Source organism: Chrysemys picta, chromosome 4, assembly GCF_011386835.1.
Source record: "Chrysemys picta bellii isolate R12L10 chromosome 4, ASM1138683v2, whole genome shotgun sequence".
Classification (NCBI taxonomy): Eukaryota; Metazoa; Chordata; order Testudines; family Emydidae; genus Chrysemys; species Chrysemys picta.
The window spans coordinates 113,401,958-113,417,800 of NC_088794.1; the positions used below are offsets into that span (position 1 = coordinate 113,401,958).

At 50.6% G+C, this 15,843-nt stretch overlaps 1 protein-coding gene and 1 long non-coding RNA gene across 3 annotated transcripts in view; one reads left to right on the forward strand and one right to left on the reverse strand.

The window, feature by feature from the left end:
* BBOF1 (basal body orientation factor 1) overlaps positions 1–15,843 on the forward strand; it is a 1,057,902-nt gene that overhangs the window by 1,006,014 nt on the left and 36,045 nt on the right. The window lies entirely within an intron of this gene.
* LOC135983448 (uncharacterized) lies at positions 318–15,085 on the reverse strand. Its single transcript, XR_010601102.1, has 3 exons — positions 14,954–15,085; positions 14,284–14,359; positions 318–456 (listed from the first exon to the last, which is right to left on the reverse strand). It is a non-coding gene; the product is annotated as an uncharacterized LOC135983448 (long non-coding RNA).

The window sequence follows — 15,843 nt, forward strand, 5'->3', positions numbered from 1 at the left end:
CAATATAATGACAGCCTTTTGGTTGGGCTGTCCACTGGGGTGGAGTGGGAGGGTGCATGGAGCCTCCCCCCCGCCGCGTTCTTACACGTCTGGGTGAGGAGGCTATGGAACATGGTGAGGGGGGAGGGAGGTTATACAGCGGCTGCAGCAGCACTCTGTTATCCTGCTGCCGTTCCTGAAGCTCCACCAGACGCCAGAGCATGTCTGTTTGATCACGCAGCAGCCCCAGGGTTGCAGCCTGCCACCTCTCATCTCGAGCGTCCCTCATGACCTCACGTTCACTGGCATCTTTCTTGTACTTAGATACCGTGTCCTTCCACTCATTCAAATGAGCTCTTTCATTGCGGGTGCATTCCATTATTTCCGAGAACATCTCGTCTCGCGTCCTCTTTCTCTGCCGCCTTATCTGAGATAGCCTTTGGGATGGAGGAGGGAGGCTTGAAAAATTTGCAGCCCCTGGAGGGATGGAAAAAAGGAGAGAAGTTTTAAAAAAAGATACATTTTACAGAACAATACTTATACTCTTTCACGGTGAAAAACACTATTCACATTACATAGCACATGTGATTTCAGTACAAGGTCGCATTTTCCATCTTAATATTGAGTGCCTGTGGCTTTGGTGTTAGAGATCACAGACGCAGGTCCGGGCAACAGAATTCAGCTTGCATGCGGCCAGGGTAAGCCATTGTCTTTCGGCTTCTGCACCCTCCTTTCCCACATACCAAGCAAAGCCCGTTGACTGCTGCGGTTTTCCTGTTAACCTTCAGCAGCAGAAAACAAACTAACCCCCTCGCCCATCCAATTCTCTGGGATGATCACTTTATCCCTCCCCCCACCGCGTGGCTGGTATCAGGGAAGATCCCTGCAGAAACCAAACTAATCCCCCGCCCCCCCACCCGCCATGAATTCTCTGGGATGATTGCTGTACCCCTCCTCCCACCGCATGGCTGGTATCAGGAAAGATCCCTGCTAGCCAAAGGCAAAAAGCTCAGCGCCAATTCTCCCCTTCCGCCCCCCTCCCCCCCGCGCTTGGCTAACTGCAGGGAAGGATTTCTTTTCAGCCACAGGCAAACAGCCCAGTAGGAACGGCCACCTCTGTCCCCTTAATTAAATTCCCGTATTTCAAACAGGTTACCATGAGCGATATCACTCTCCTGAGGATTACACAGCGAGATAAAGAACGGATGTTGCTTGAATGCCAGCAAACACCGGGACCATACGTTGCCAGGCTTTGTCATGCAATGATACCAGATTACTTGCTACTAGCATGGCGTGGTCAAGTGTCCTACCATGGAGGACGGAATAAGGCTGCACTGCCCAGAAACCTTCTGCAAAGGCTTTTGGAGTACCTCCAGGAGAGCTTCATGGAGATGTCCCTGGAGGATTTCCGCTCCATCCCCAGACACGTTAACAGACTTTTCCAGTAGCTGTACTGGCCGCGAATGCATCCCAAGTCCTCAGGGCAAATTAATCATTAAAAAACGCTTGCTTTTAAACCATGTTTTATATTTTAAAAGGTAAACTCATCTGAGGTCCCTTCCATGGGGTCATGGTCTTGGGTACTGGCTTGGGAGGCTTGGGAGGGTACTTCAGTCAGGCTGAGAAAAAGATCCTGGCTGTTGGGGAGAACGGAGTGCTGTGTGCTCTCCGCAAGCTCGTCCTCCTCCTCCTCCTCTTCCCCGTCCGCAGAATCCTCAGGTGAAGCTGATGAGATTACCCCCGCCTCAGAATCCACGGTCAGAGGTGGGGTAGTGGTGGCGGCCCTCCCTAGAATTGCATGCAGCTCAGCGTAGAAGTGGCATGTCTGTGGCTCTGACCCGGAGTGACCATTTGCCTCCTTTGTTTTCTGATAGGCTTGTCTGAGCTCCTTGACTTTCACGCGGCACTGCTCTGAGTCCCTATTGTGGCCTCTCTCCATCATGCCCTTGGAGATTTTTTCAAAAGTTTTGGCATTTTGTCTTTTCGAACGAAGTTCTGCTAGCACTGAATCCTCTCCCTATATAGCGATCAGATCCAGTACCTCCCATACGGTCCATGCTGGTGCTCTTTTTCAATTATCGGCCTGCATGGTTATCTGTGCTGATGAGTTCTCTGTGGTCACCTATGCTCTCCTGTGCTGGGCAAACAGGAAATGAAATTCAAATGTTCGCGCGGCTTTTCCTGTCTACCTGGCCAGTGCATCCGAGTTCAGATTGCTGTCCAGAGCGGTCACAATGGTGCACTGTGGGATAGCTCCCGGAGGCCAATACCATCGAATTGCAGCCACACTAACCCTAATTCGAAATGACAATATCGATTTTGGCGCTACTACGTTCGTTGGGGAGGAGTACAGAAATCGATTTTAAGAGCCCTTTATTTTGAAATAAATGGCTTCATTGTATGGACGGGTGCAGGGTTAATTCGATTTAACGCTGCTAAATTCGAATTAAACTCATAGTGTAGACCAGGCCATAGAGAGACTAACAAATTTATTTGAGCATAAGCTTCCGTGGGCTATATACAGAATGTATATGTATCTCCTCACTATATGTTCCATTCTATGCATCCGATGAAGTGGACTGTAGCCCATGAAAGCTTATGCTCAAATAAATTTGTTAGTCTCTAAGGTGCCACAAGTACTCCTGTTCTTTAATCTAAGTACGAGACAGACGGATACAAATAGACCAACAAGGGAGTACAAGTAAACAATGAGACAGTATTAATCAGCATGGCAGGCAGTGGTGTCAGTACACCAGCACCCTAACCATTGTCAAGTATTTTGTAGGTATCACGGCAAAGGAGAGTTATAAGGAGGGATTTGAAGGTGGATAATGAGGTAGCTTTGTGGGTGTTTACAGGGAGCTCCTCTGAAGTGCGAGGGGCAGCATGGGAGAAAGCATGAAGGTGCTTATTTGCAAATTGAACTAATTAAAGTCATAGTGTAGACCAGGCCTTTGACACTTGGATTCCAAGGGGATGGTGCCTTAAAATACCATAGATAGATTAGTTAAGGACATGATAGGGAGAGATGGATCCTTACTAATGAATGGCCCCCAGAGGAAGTGTGTGACTCCCTCTGCCCTTGGCAAAGTGGAAACATTTTCCTTCTCTCCCATTTCCAGCCAGTCAGGGTGGTTTCAGGACAGGGTTGAGCCCTGATGGATGTGGAGCACTCACCAGTCAAGCCTCACTTGGCTATTTCTCACCTTTCCTTTTCTGGGCCGCTAAGCCTCAGGGACTCATGGGGGAAATTAACAGAGATTTCTTTCCTTCTCTTTGACTTTTCAAGTCCAGAGTGAGAAGCTGCTGCTGTGATTGCCTAGCTTTATTCTTACTGCGCTGCTATTTATACCTCTGATTCCTGCCTAGAGCAACCAGCTGAGTTCTGAGCCATCTCTCCAAGGCCAGAGGCTTCCAGCATGGTCGCAAGGTGGGGGTGGAAGGCAGAACCCCCGCGGATGGAGGCATAAATTATTTTCATTAATGGATATATGTGTCTCAGACCAGAAAAGCATTTTTAAACCTTATGTCCCTTTTTTGTGTCTCTGTAGCTAATAATTAGCACTTAGATTTTCCCTAGGGCTTTTGTCCTTTTCAAAGTGCTTTACAAATATTAACTCCATCAGTCTTCACAAACTCCCGTCCCAGCACCAGAACATGGGTAAAGAGCATTATTCTCAGGTAAAGTAAAAGGGAAACTAAGACACACACTGGGGAAAGGACTTGTCCAAGGTCACAGAGCAAGTAAGCATCAGAGCTGGGGTTATAACTCATTGCCTGGCTTCCTATCCTGTGCTCAGACCACTAGATCTGACACCTAAAGCTGAGGCCAAAATGTTCAGAGTTGGAGCCTGAAGTTAGACACCTATATCAGGTTTAGGCACCTAAAATAAGATTTGACCTGATTTTTAGATGTATTGAGCGTTTCCAGCTTCCATTGCAAGCAATGCAAGTTGTGTTCAAGCACCTCTGAAAACTGAGCCAAAGCTCACTGAGGTGCCTCAGTATGGATGTAGGTGCCTATCGTGGGACTGTGAGTGTGACCATTGGCCTCAGCTCTGTTTGAGGGGGTTCAGTCTCCACATATAGCATATTCTGATTCTGTTTTTCTGCCACTTTCAAAGTAACGTAATTTGTGTCCCCACAAAGTTGCAAGGATCTGGGGGGGGGGGTGTCATCTCCAGCTCTGTCGGGCATCTCTCCAAGACATAACTACTGCAAGGATCACCCCACTGCAGCACAACTGCTCTACAGGTCACCCCTCTGAAGCATGCCTGCTCTGAGGCTCATCTGCTCAAGAGATCACCCCTCGAGGCATACCCTCTGAGCTTCACCTGCTCCAAGGCTCACCAGGTGTCTCTAAAGCAGGCTGGCTGGAGTTCAGAGCAGTGGGTGATTAGCTGGGAAATGCCAGCTTGTGTGTGAATATGCAGACTTCTTTTCCAAGAGGCAGGGGCTCGGTTTGAAACATTCTCCATGAGCATCTAACAGCAGTGCTCCCAGCCCCCTCCCCTCACTCTCTTCCCCACCCTGCCCCTCAGCTCATATACTATCCCTAGTGACAGATTCTATTTGAAAGCTCTGGCAGAATGTGCAGCTGATGGCAGAGCCCTGAGCCTGGCTCCCTCTGTCTCCCTGGAGTCCCTGTGCAGACGTAGGTGAACGTCACTGCCTGCTCTAATTTTATCCATGTTTGATGGAGGAGACTAACTGAGCAGCAGGGAGGCAGCTATTTTGGTTTTCTCTGTGGCTCTGGGTTATATAAAGCATTCTGCCATGACCTGCATTGCTTTGGAGCTCTCTCACTCTCTCTCTCTCTCTCTCAGACACAGCATGTCATCAGCTCAGATTTTTACACCCTTAGTTCCTGGAGGCTAAGGTGTGTGTGCATTCATGGAGCCTGTGTCATGCAGGTGCGTTGTATGTATGTGCACATGGGGCTTGGATGTCATCAGCATGTTGTGTGGAAAGCACGTGAGCATTTGCAGAGGGACTCTGAGTCCTGTCCGTTTCTTGCATGTGTGTTTTGTATGTGTGTGTAGCATGTGTTTGTGGAGCTTTAGATCTTTTAACACCACCATATGGGAATGTGGGGCCATGTGCCAGGCATAAATGCATGCATGTATAACAGCACCTCTCACAGATTGTCAGCAGGGTTTGAATCCAGGACCTCAAGCACCAAAGCACAGACCTCTACACTACCACTTAAGCTAAGGGAGTAACTCCATTAACTGGCAGCAGTAGCAGGCTGTTATCCTCTGTGTGGACTATCTGCTATATGGAAATGAGACATATACTTTACAAGTGCATCTGTATGCATATGCTCATGAAGCTTGGATCCTGTTCCTCAACTATATATGAGCATGGGTGCTGCTCAGGTTCCATCCCTGGCACAGTGCAATCCTGTCCTAGCCAGGGTTCCAGAAAGTTCCCTGGAAGAACCATCTGTTCCTTCACAAGATATTTAAAGGTGCATGAGGCAACACAATGTGGCCTGACTCCTCTTAAAGGGACAGCACCCACAGCATCACCTTCCGCTCTCTCCTACAACTCAAAGGCAAATTTTGAAGAGAGAAGGCACTTCACCCCTTTATGAGAGACAGAGGGAAGAGAGAATATTGGAGACGAAAATTCTGTAAGAAAAATGGCAGATGGGGAGAGAAGAGATGAGATGAGCAAGAAGGGGAGATGAAGGAAAAAGTGATGGCAGCAGACCAGGGAATGGGGAAAGGAAGATGGAGATCAGAGTAAGGAGAAGGGAGGAAGAGCAGAGAGATGGGAGCAGGGCAGGGTGCTCTCTTGCTGGGTTGGAAGCCCCCAATACATCACCTTAGCATAGGTGTAGTTAGGGTTGCCAGTTTTGGGTTGGATGTATTCCTGGAGATTTCATCACATGACATAATCTTTAATTAAAGATTAATCTTTAATTTCTGGAGACTCCAGGCCAATCGTGGAGGGTTGGCAACCTGAGATGTAGTTTGACTTCTATATTTGGAGGGGCAGAGGCAATGTGTGTGTGGGGGCAGGTGGAGTCACATGGCCCCCAGAGGTGATGTAGAGGGGTTGGGGGGGGTCATGTGCCCCGAGGAGCAGAGGTGACACAGAGCAGGTCATTCAGGGTCATGTGTCCTCCCAGATATCTGCCTTCTATTTAGCACAGAGGTTTTCAAACTGTCAGCATGCCGGGACATGCCCTGTTGTTTAAAAACCATCGCCTCTTGCCAGGAGCGGGCGGATTGGAAACTGATGGGAACCACCTGGCCTGCTCAGGCCCCTGGCTCTCCCCCACTGTGGGAGCCGGGGTGCTGGCTGCCTGCCCGGCAGCCCTCCCTGCCCTGCTCCCTGAGCCGGACTGTCTCTGCACACCCAGCCACTCCTCAGCCAGGAGCTCCAGGGCAGCGGTGAGCGAGCGCCTCGGGGAGCGTCTCATGGCAGCCGGGCTCTACGGCCAGGGGCCAGCTCCAGGATACGGGGCTCCTTTGGGGAAGAGGCAAGAGCGCGTTAGGGGCACAGCTCAAAGCTGTGCCCCCCAGCCTGCATGGGGAGTGCTTGGCCATGCAGAGGTGGTTCAGCTCAGGGAACAGGGCAAGGAGGGCTGCTAGGCAGCCAGAGAGTGCCCTGGCTCCCATGACACGGAGAGCCAGGGGCCTGAATGGGCCAGGTGGCTCCCACCAGCTTCTGATCTGCTGGCTCCTGGCAGGAGGCAACGGTTTTCAAATAGTGGGGCACATCCCCCCACTCTCCCCTCTCCCTTCCCCACATTAAATCCAGCCCTGCCCCTACCCTGATGCCATCTCTCATCTCAAACACTCCAGCACTTGCCTCCATCCCCAAGATCGGTAGTTTCCTCCTTGGCAGGAGCAAAACTCTGAGTCATGTGTCTCTCTTTGAGCTCCCTTTCTCCTCGACAAGTCTTCCTTGAGCCCACCTCCCTGAATCACCACTGTAGCGTCCTATTGCATAGCTCCCTAGAAGGCTCACAACCCAATCCCAGTCTGCTCAGATCATCTTCTCCCCCCACCACACACAAACACAATCACATTCCCTCTCTCTCACCCCCTCCCCACCCCCCCAATTCCTGACAGGGCTCCCGCCTCCTGACCTTCATCAGCCACATATAGCACTTGGGTTCCTAGGTGCAGAAGAAGACACACCCCTTCTGAAAGAGCTGGCACACAGTCTGTGGTTCAGCTCCAAGAAAGGCACATGCATTCTCAGAGCCTCCTTTGGGCACATGCATTCTCAGAGCCTGCCTCTCACTTCCTCTGGGCACATGCATTCTCCTCTGGGCAGATGCATTCTCCGAGCCTCCCTCCCACTTCCTGCTTCTCCTCATGGTCTGAATGCCCAGTGTACCCTCTGTTCTCTAAACCCATAACAATAATTCTTTCATTTGGAAACCGCACCTTGCCCCCACTGTCTCTTCTTACACCCCTACTCCTGCTTGGCCAACTCCGACTGACCTCAGTTCACCCCTTCCTCCTCTGTCAGAGGCTGACCCTTTGCACATAAAAAAAATTAATCTTGGGACTTTTCAAAGGTCCACAACCCTTGTCTGGGTTTGGAAAAACAACTTCATTTGGGAAAAAAACATTAGCAGACATCACTCCTGAATCAACAAGTAGCATCTTGTGTGGACTGAGCTCCAGTCAGCTTGTTGTGGTCCACATTCCAATCTCAGCCAGACACAGGGAAAAGTCTAGGGACAGACTGCCCAGGTGGGTTGCAAAGGAGACACACAGCTGCCCTAGCCATTTCTCAGCATTATGTCCAGCAGCCTAATATACACAGCAATTAGAAAGGGCAACATGACAGAGCCCTGCGGTATACTGAATGAGAAAGCAGTTGGGGCAGATAAGCAATTACTCAGCATCACTCTCAGGGATCTCTGAGGGAGAAAAGTGTGGAGCCACACAAACTCAGCTCCATCCACCCTTGCCTGTGTCTGTCAACAGGAATATCATCTCACAGCCAGCAGTAGCAAACCTGAGGATCAGGGCCGGCTCTGGCTTTTTGGCTGCCCCAAGCAAAAAAAAACAAAAAACGGGGCGGCCAGAACGGCAAAAAAAACCAACAACCCTGCGGCGCGGCCGGAGCGCGGGTGCAGGGGGACCGTCTGGGGGGGGGGAAGGGGGAGGAGGAGGGAGCGGGTGGGAGAGAGAGAGAAGGGGGCGGTCAGGGCTACAGCAGGGGCACTGCCACGCGGCCCCTCCCGCTGCGCCGCCTCCTGCCGCCTGCCACGAGGGCTCCGCTCCGGTCAGTGGGGAGGGAAGGAAGAGGACTGCCCTGCAGGACGCTCTGGTTCTCCATGCCGCCACCCCCTACAGGGCGGCCGGAGCGGAACAAGAACAAAAAAACAAAACAAAACAAAAAAGCGGCCGTGCCACCCTAGGATTGGGCGGAATGCCGCCTCCAACAATCTGCCGCCCCAAGCACCAGCTTGCTCAGCTGGTGCCTGGAGCCGGCCCTGCTGAGGATTCAGACTATTGCCAGGACGGCCTTAACCTTTTCCACACCTGCCTTGAAAAAAAGGAGGGGAGCCTGGGGATAAATGGCAAGATTCCCACCACCAAGATGGTTTGTTACTTCAGTGAGAAATGCTGAAAGGAGAGAACAGAGTCACTAGTGGACTCAGCTCCCTCACTAGGATATATGAGATGAGAGGGACAAGGTCCATCTCACAGGTTGTAACTCAATGCTCCCCCATTACTTTAGGGGTCAAAAATTGCCAAAATCTCATAGGGGAGGGCCCATGCCAGAGAGACATAAGCCTCAGCTAGAAAAGACTGTGTTTATCTCCCCAGCTCTGACACTTTGGAGGCAGCCAATCCCCAGCCCCCAAGAGAAAAGTACCCCCTTACACATGGGGTGAAATGTTCCCCCTTCCACTAAACATAAGAATGGCCATACTGGGTCAGAACAAAGGTCCATCTAGCCCAGTATACTGTCTTCTGACAGTGGCCAATGCCAGGTGCCCCAGAGGGGGCATGAACAGAACAGGTAATCATCAAGTGATCCCTCCTGTCGCTCATTCCCAGCTTCTGGCAAACAGAGGCTAGGGACATCATCCCTGCCCATCGTGGCTAATAGCCATTGATTGACCTATCCTCCATGAACTTACCTAGTTCTTTTTTTAACCCTATTATAGTCTTGGTCTTCACAACATCCTCTGGCAAAGAGTTCCACACATTGACTGTGTGTTGTGTGAAAAAATACTTCTATTTGTTTGTTTTAAACCTGCTGCCTATTAATTTAATTTGGTGACCCCTAGTTCTTGTGTTATGAGAAGGAGTAAACACTTCCTTATTTACTTTCTCCATAGCAGTCATGATTTTATAGACCTCCTTAGTCGTCTCTTTTCCAAGCTGAAAAGTCACAGTTTTATTAATCTCTCCTCATATGACAGCCATTCCATACCCCTATTCATTTTTGTTGACCTTTTCTGAACCTTTTCCAATATCAATATATCTTTTTTGAGATGGGGCAATCACATCTGCATGCAGTATTCAAGATGTAAGCGTACCATAGATTTATATAGAGGCAATATGATATTTTCTGTCTTATTATCTATCCCTTTCTTAATGATTCCCACCATTCTGTTTGCTTTTTTGACTGCTGCTGCACATTGAGTGGATGTTTTCAGAGAACTATCCACAATGACTCCATGTTCTCTCTCTTGAGGGCAACAGCTAATTTAGGCCCCATCATATTATATGTATAGTTGGGATTATGTTTTCCAATGTGTATAAGGGGAAATACACTCCACAACCCCTTCCGACATAGATTTGATGCTGCAGATACAGCCAAATGAGTTTGAATCTGAGTGCAGACTTAGAGGGACCTCAGAAGGTCATCTAGTCTAACCCCCAGCTCAAAGCAGGACCAATCCCCAAATCCCTCCCTCAAGGATTGAGCTCACAACCCTGGGTTTAGCAGGCTAATGCTCAAACCACTGAGCTATCTCTGCCCCCACCTTAGCAACAAAGTAACTGGAAAAGCCAGGACCTTGGGGGCACTGTGGGGAGAAGAGGAAATTGTCTTTGCCTTCATCACACTCCTGGCAGAGGACTTCAAACGTTCTCTGTAGTTCAACTGGTCAGAGTCAGAGTATGATTCCTGCTTCTGGCACTCTAGCCTCCTCTAAGCACCTTCCTTGCTTGCAGGTAGTCATATGCCATGGTGACTGCACACCTTCCCACGTGTTGCTATCCCTGAGGCACACAGGGAGCTGCAGAATGCTTTCTGGCACACATTCATTCATTACCTATGACATGCAGACAGCTTGTGGCTTGTCCATGAAAAGTAAATGGTAATTCCCATCCCGCCCTTTGCCTGCCCAGGGCTCTAGGGTGAGGGTATCCCCAGACGTAAGCTCTGTTCATGGGTGTGGTGCAGAACCAGCCCTTAAAAACCAGTGTGAACTGAACCTGCCGCCCTTTGCCTGCCAAGTCAAACAGTGCTGACGTAAAACAACTAATGATAATAACAGCCTGGCTGTTGGAGAGGGGTGGGAAAGAAGCTGACTTCTAGTTTGCTGACCTCAGCAGGATGAGGTGCTGGGTATTCCCACCCTGTAGGTGTCTGATGTACCATATGTGCTTCTAGACAGAGTCTCCAGGTTTTGTCCTTTCTCATCTATCAGCTGTACTTGCACAGCTTGTCATGCCAATACAGTATTTTCATTTTTAGGAAACCTCCTGGCCTGTTTGACCCACCCACCTGATGGCATCATATGGAGAACTACCTGTAGGTGGGTCTCCCCAGCCTTATCAGACAGGAAATTCTCCTTGCCGTGTGTGTCACACACAAGGGATTTATCTGCTGCATATTGCACAGCAGGAAGCTGATGTGAGAAGAAAAAATAAACACCCCCAGCACACAGAGCTCTGCAAACAGGAAGCATGTTGTGGGTAGGGGGTGGCTGATGGACAAAAGCTGTGCAGGAACACCTCAGGTACTTGAGGATCCCAGCTAGCCAGCTCTGGCCCTTCAGTGCTGTCTCCCCTCTTGGGGGTCAGGGGGCTATGAGGGGTTATCACAGGGGACAGGGCCTGCCCCAGATATTCTACAAGGGTCAGGTCCTTCTCAAGGTACTTAAAAGCCAAGAGCAAGATGGACCTTTTGGCTTCTTCTTGGTGAAGAAAAAGCCCAGAAAGGTCTGGAATGTTTAGGTTACATTGTCCAGTGCTTGGGTCTTTTTAGACATCTCAGGCTAGGGGGTCCCCTGGTTTGGCATTGACTGGGGGTGGTGGGTGGATCTCCCCTGGTTTTGCGGGGGTGCGGCCAGGTGCTCTCCCAACCCTGGGGAAGGGCGGCAGGTGCGAGCAGATTTGACACTAGCAGGGGCCCGATAGGGCTGGGAACTGAGCAGTACACAGCAGACAGAGTCCACGGCTGCGGAACAGGCACACCCGCGACTCCCAGCCCGTCTAATCACATCTACAAACAAACAAACAACAGCCACTCCCGCTGCCATAGTGACTAAGCCCTACCCTCGCGTTGCCATGGTAACTAGGCTCCACCCCCTCCTGTTCCCACAGGGACCGGGCTCTATCTCCTCCCCTGCCCTCCCCGCGACAGGTGACGCCGCGTCTGCGTCGCCCGCGAGGGCTGCAGAAGGAGGGAAGGGGCGATGACGTCTCCCGGCCAGTTGCCATGGGAACCACGCACCTACGTCAACTTCTTTGTATGTTTTCAACGTTCCGTCGTCTCCAGGGCAACGTCAGGCGGCCGGCCAGGCCCCAGCAACAGCGCGAGGATTGGCCGGAAGGGGCCAGGCCTGCGCGGGGCACTCCCTCTGGAAGGTCGGGGTCCTAGCAGATCGGGCGGGTTTGCTTCGGGAACGACCCCAAGTGTCCGGGCCGCGTGTGTAGAGGGTGGTGGACTCCGGGGATGCCTTACCCGGCCCTGACCGGGGTCCCGGAGGGAGAGGGGGCTGGGCCTCGCCCTGAATGAGACAGCCCCCTCCCCAGCCCTGGCCTCCATCAGCTGTGGGCCTCAAGGGGTCCCCTCGGAGACTCCACGGTCTCCTGCTCATAGGTGCCCGTGCCCCACACCTCCTCGTGGTGTGTATGTATACAGGTGTGTGTGCTTGTGCACTGAGCGTTGCTGGCCATGCACCTGTCTGTGTGATTGTGGTTGGCCAGGCACCTGTGTGTTAGGGGTGTGTGCTCATGCCTGCCCGCCTGTGTGTTGAGTGGGGTTGGCCATGTACCTGTTTGTGTGCTTGAGCGTTAAGTGTGGTTGGCTGTGCGCTAAGTGGTTGTCAATGTACCCGTATGTGTGTGTGCATGAGTGCACATCCATATGAATGTTCATGCTCCTGTACATGTGCCTTGTGTGTGTGCATGTCCAATGGGCTAATCTGTGGCCATGCACATGCTCATTCCCTAGTAAGGAAGCAATACCATTTTCCTCATGAATTGTAGGTACTGGAGCTGTCTATACAGCAAAGGCTTTTCTCTTTCTCCCAGTTGCCTTCTCCTAACCTGCCATTCACACTCCTTTTTTTGTTCTGACTCAGTCCATACTTCCTCTCAGCAGCAGCCTTTCATTATTTCCTTTGCCCCTTGTGTAATAACAATAATCAGTATAGACTCCAGCAGGAGGCACGTGCAGATAATACCCCAGTCCAGAGGGACTAATACCATTTATTGGGACAGATCACTTTGGGGGGGCGGTTGTGTTTCCTGTTCCCTCCCCGTGTGCCTCCCACTCTGTAGAAAGGGGGAGCCTAAATATTTCCAGCCAGGCCCAGAGATGGGCACTGACCTGTGTTTGATTCAGGTTGGAAGGCAGCCAGCAAAGGTGGGAAGGAATAGGCTGGCATCTGCTCCACTGGGTGAGCTCTCAACTAGAGGGCGGAGTGGCAGAGCAGGTTTAATTTGGCACACCATGCACAAGACTTGGCCTTGATTTTTACATGCAAATATCCTTCACCTGAAATTAAATCACTAGGAACATCCAGCACATGGGAGAATCAGAGAACAACACGTGTGAATACTATTAGCTCCCACCTCAGGGTGCAGTCGGCAGGCAGGGGATGTATATTTAGACAATGAAGGCACACAGGAAGTTGGTTTTGCCATGCAGTTGGGTGAGAACACCCTTCTTCCCTCTTGGTTTATCTTCCAGTTAGCTCCAGTCTCTTGATTCCAATCCCCAGTTCATATCCCTCTGCCCCCACTCTCAAACTGCATCGGACACTCCACAGCATTGGCTGTGGGATATCTGGTAGAAGCAGGATTTTTCTATGGAAAAGAATGGCAGAATTTCTATTTACAGAAAATCACCACAGCAAACAGTTTAAGAGGGTAGGTGTGACACTTTTGGGGGTTACCTGAGAGGTGTCTGGGGTGAATCACTACCTTGCTGCAGGAGGGAGCCCTGTGTGAGCTCAGCAGGGGAAATGCTCCCTGCTACTGGTAACGCAGGCTCTGCTCTGGGCTCTGAGCCCTACTCATTCTTCTGTCAGGCTAGCAGTTTATGCCCTACTTTGTTAGATTTGAGTGCCCACTCCCTTATCTTCTGGATACCTGCAATGTACACCATTCTGCTATCTCCATGCAAGTAGTGTGCCCCAGTTCCCTGCTTTCACTTCAGTTTAACACTCTCCTGAGCACAAGGCAGTTAAATGTGTCTATGGTAAAACCAAAGTGAAGTTTATTTAACAGAGTTTGAGACTGAGATTCAAACAAAAGCAATTAATAGGGTTTGGAAACATAAGGTTACAGGGAAAAGAAAAACATAAAATGCAAGCTATAGCTTATACTTATTAAGCAATTACTTTCCCATCTAATAAGGTATTTCTCACGAAAAGGTAAATTCTTACTGTGCTTGTCCAGTTCAGAAAGCTGGGATCCACCTTTCATGAGACACCCTTGCGGTCAGAGTCTCTCCGAGTAATGGATAACAATTTGTGCCATTTCTTCTGCTTTTATAGGTTCAGACTGTTTTCTCAGCCCAGTGGGCCCCACTCTTTGGAGAGCTCTGCTGGGGTTCATTTATCTTTGCAAATGCTCAAGTCTCCACCTGGCCAGACATAATAAAGTGCTATCTCCACAAATGTCCATTGTTTTCAGCATTTACTGAGTTAGGCCTATGACCCCACCTCACTTCAGGTGACAAGTCTCACTTCAACAGTTTTGCAACATAATACTGTATTCTACATTTTACAGCTCTCTTAAACTAGTTTCTATACAAACATCTTGCAATAACCATGATGATCTTAATTTTCAGTAGAAACTACACACGACCCCCTTCGGTGAAGTATTAAGAAGATGCTCAGACACAAGGGTAACATACCTTCCTGGGTATGTCTGCGTCACAGTAGGTAGCTGTGGGGAGCCCTCCAGTTTTCCTAGCTGCTCCAGGCTGGTGCCTGTTTAGTCACAAAGCACAGAAAGTTTAGGCTTTTGTCTCCCCACAGAAGTTGGCAAGATGACAGTGTACTTCACGCAGGTGAATTAGGAAGCAGATTCACAACCCTGGAATCTGATGGGCTGTTTATCCCCAAACCAGGCAGCAGTATTGCCAACCTCAGGAGACCAAAAATTTTGACTCGGACCCCAGAAATCCTGATTTTTTTGTAAAGATTATATTGTGGTTTTAGTCTATCTTTTGGTTTTTGAAATCCCCCTGCCCATCCCCAGTGTGGGTGTGAAAATTAGTGTTACCTGTTCTCCAAAATGTATTGGGTACGGTGATTTTGGCACCTGCTGAAGGAGTTCTCACCCCCACACCTCCCCATCCCCTGCCCAGCAATTTATTCTGCCCTCCAACCTTCAAATCCTGCCCCCCATGCCCCACATCAGTTCTGCCCCCTCAGCCCCCCTAGCCCTGTCATGAGTTCTGACCCCACATTTGTTCTGCCCATCCCCCTGTTCCCACACGTGCCTAGCCTGCCACCAGCCTCCATCAGCCCCCTAAACTCCCAGCTGTTCAGCCCTATCACAGTTCTGTTTCCCAGCCTCACCTCTGCTCCTCCTGGGGCTCTTCACTCCCCTCTTCCAGGCCTAGGGGAAGGCTGCAGTGGGGATCCCCTCACACCCTTCCAGGCTGGAGAGGAGGCAGCTCCAGGGGCTCTTAAGCTGCCCTTTGCCCCTTCCCAGGCCAAGTGCTGCAGGGAGGGGGAAGAGCAGAGGAACTGTCCTGTCCCCATTGCTCACAGGGGAGGAGCAAGCAGAGCCCCCCTGAGTTACTGGGCTCTTCAACTCTCTCCCCCCCCCCCCCCCCCGACCCCTGTGAGAATGGCTTGGGGTTGCTAAGGAGAAAACAAAGAACTCTGCCTGCAGCAGTTCAGATTAGTTGTTCAGCCTCAGGATGTGGGCAGACAACTCAAATTCACTAGGGCTCCCATTCACTAGGGGGCTGGATCTTCTGTCATCATTGCAACTGCAAGAGTAGGGTCCTGCCCACCCAAAAACCTGTCACTCGCAAAAGAATCTGGAGTAAGGTGTCCGGACAGCAAATGTGAAAAATGGGGACAGAAGGTGTGTGTGTGTGGGGGGGGGGGGGTAATAGGAGCCTATATAAGAAAAAGACCCAAAAATCGGGACTGTCCCTATAAAATCGGGACATCTGGTCACCCTAGTTGGCAGTCCTACAGCAGTGAAAAGGCAAACTTTCCTACACATTGCCCTACCACTGTGCCTCACCCTGGCCCTGGAGGGGCCACCTCCAAAGTGAGAGAGGAGTTCAGCCTCTAGGGCCCATGCCCATTCAGTCCTTGGCCCTCTGCTGAGACTTTCCAAAAAGGGGCCAGTGAGGAGTTTGTGGGTGAGATGAACAGCTGTCAGCTAGAAAGAGGAGTCAGACCCCCAATCATTTCACATTCAGATGAGCTACTAAGTAGCCATGAAATAG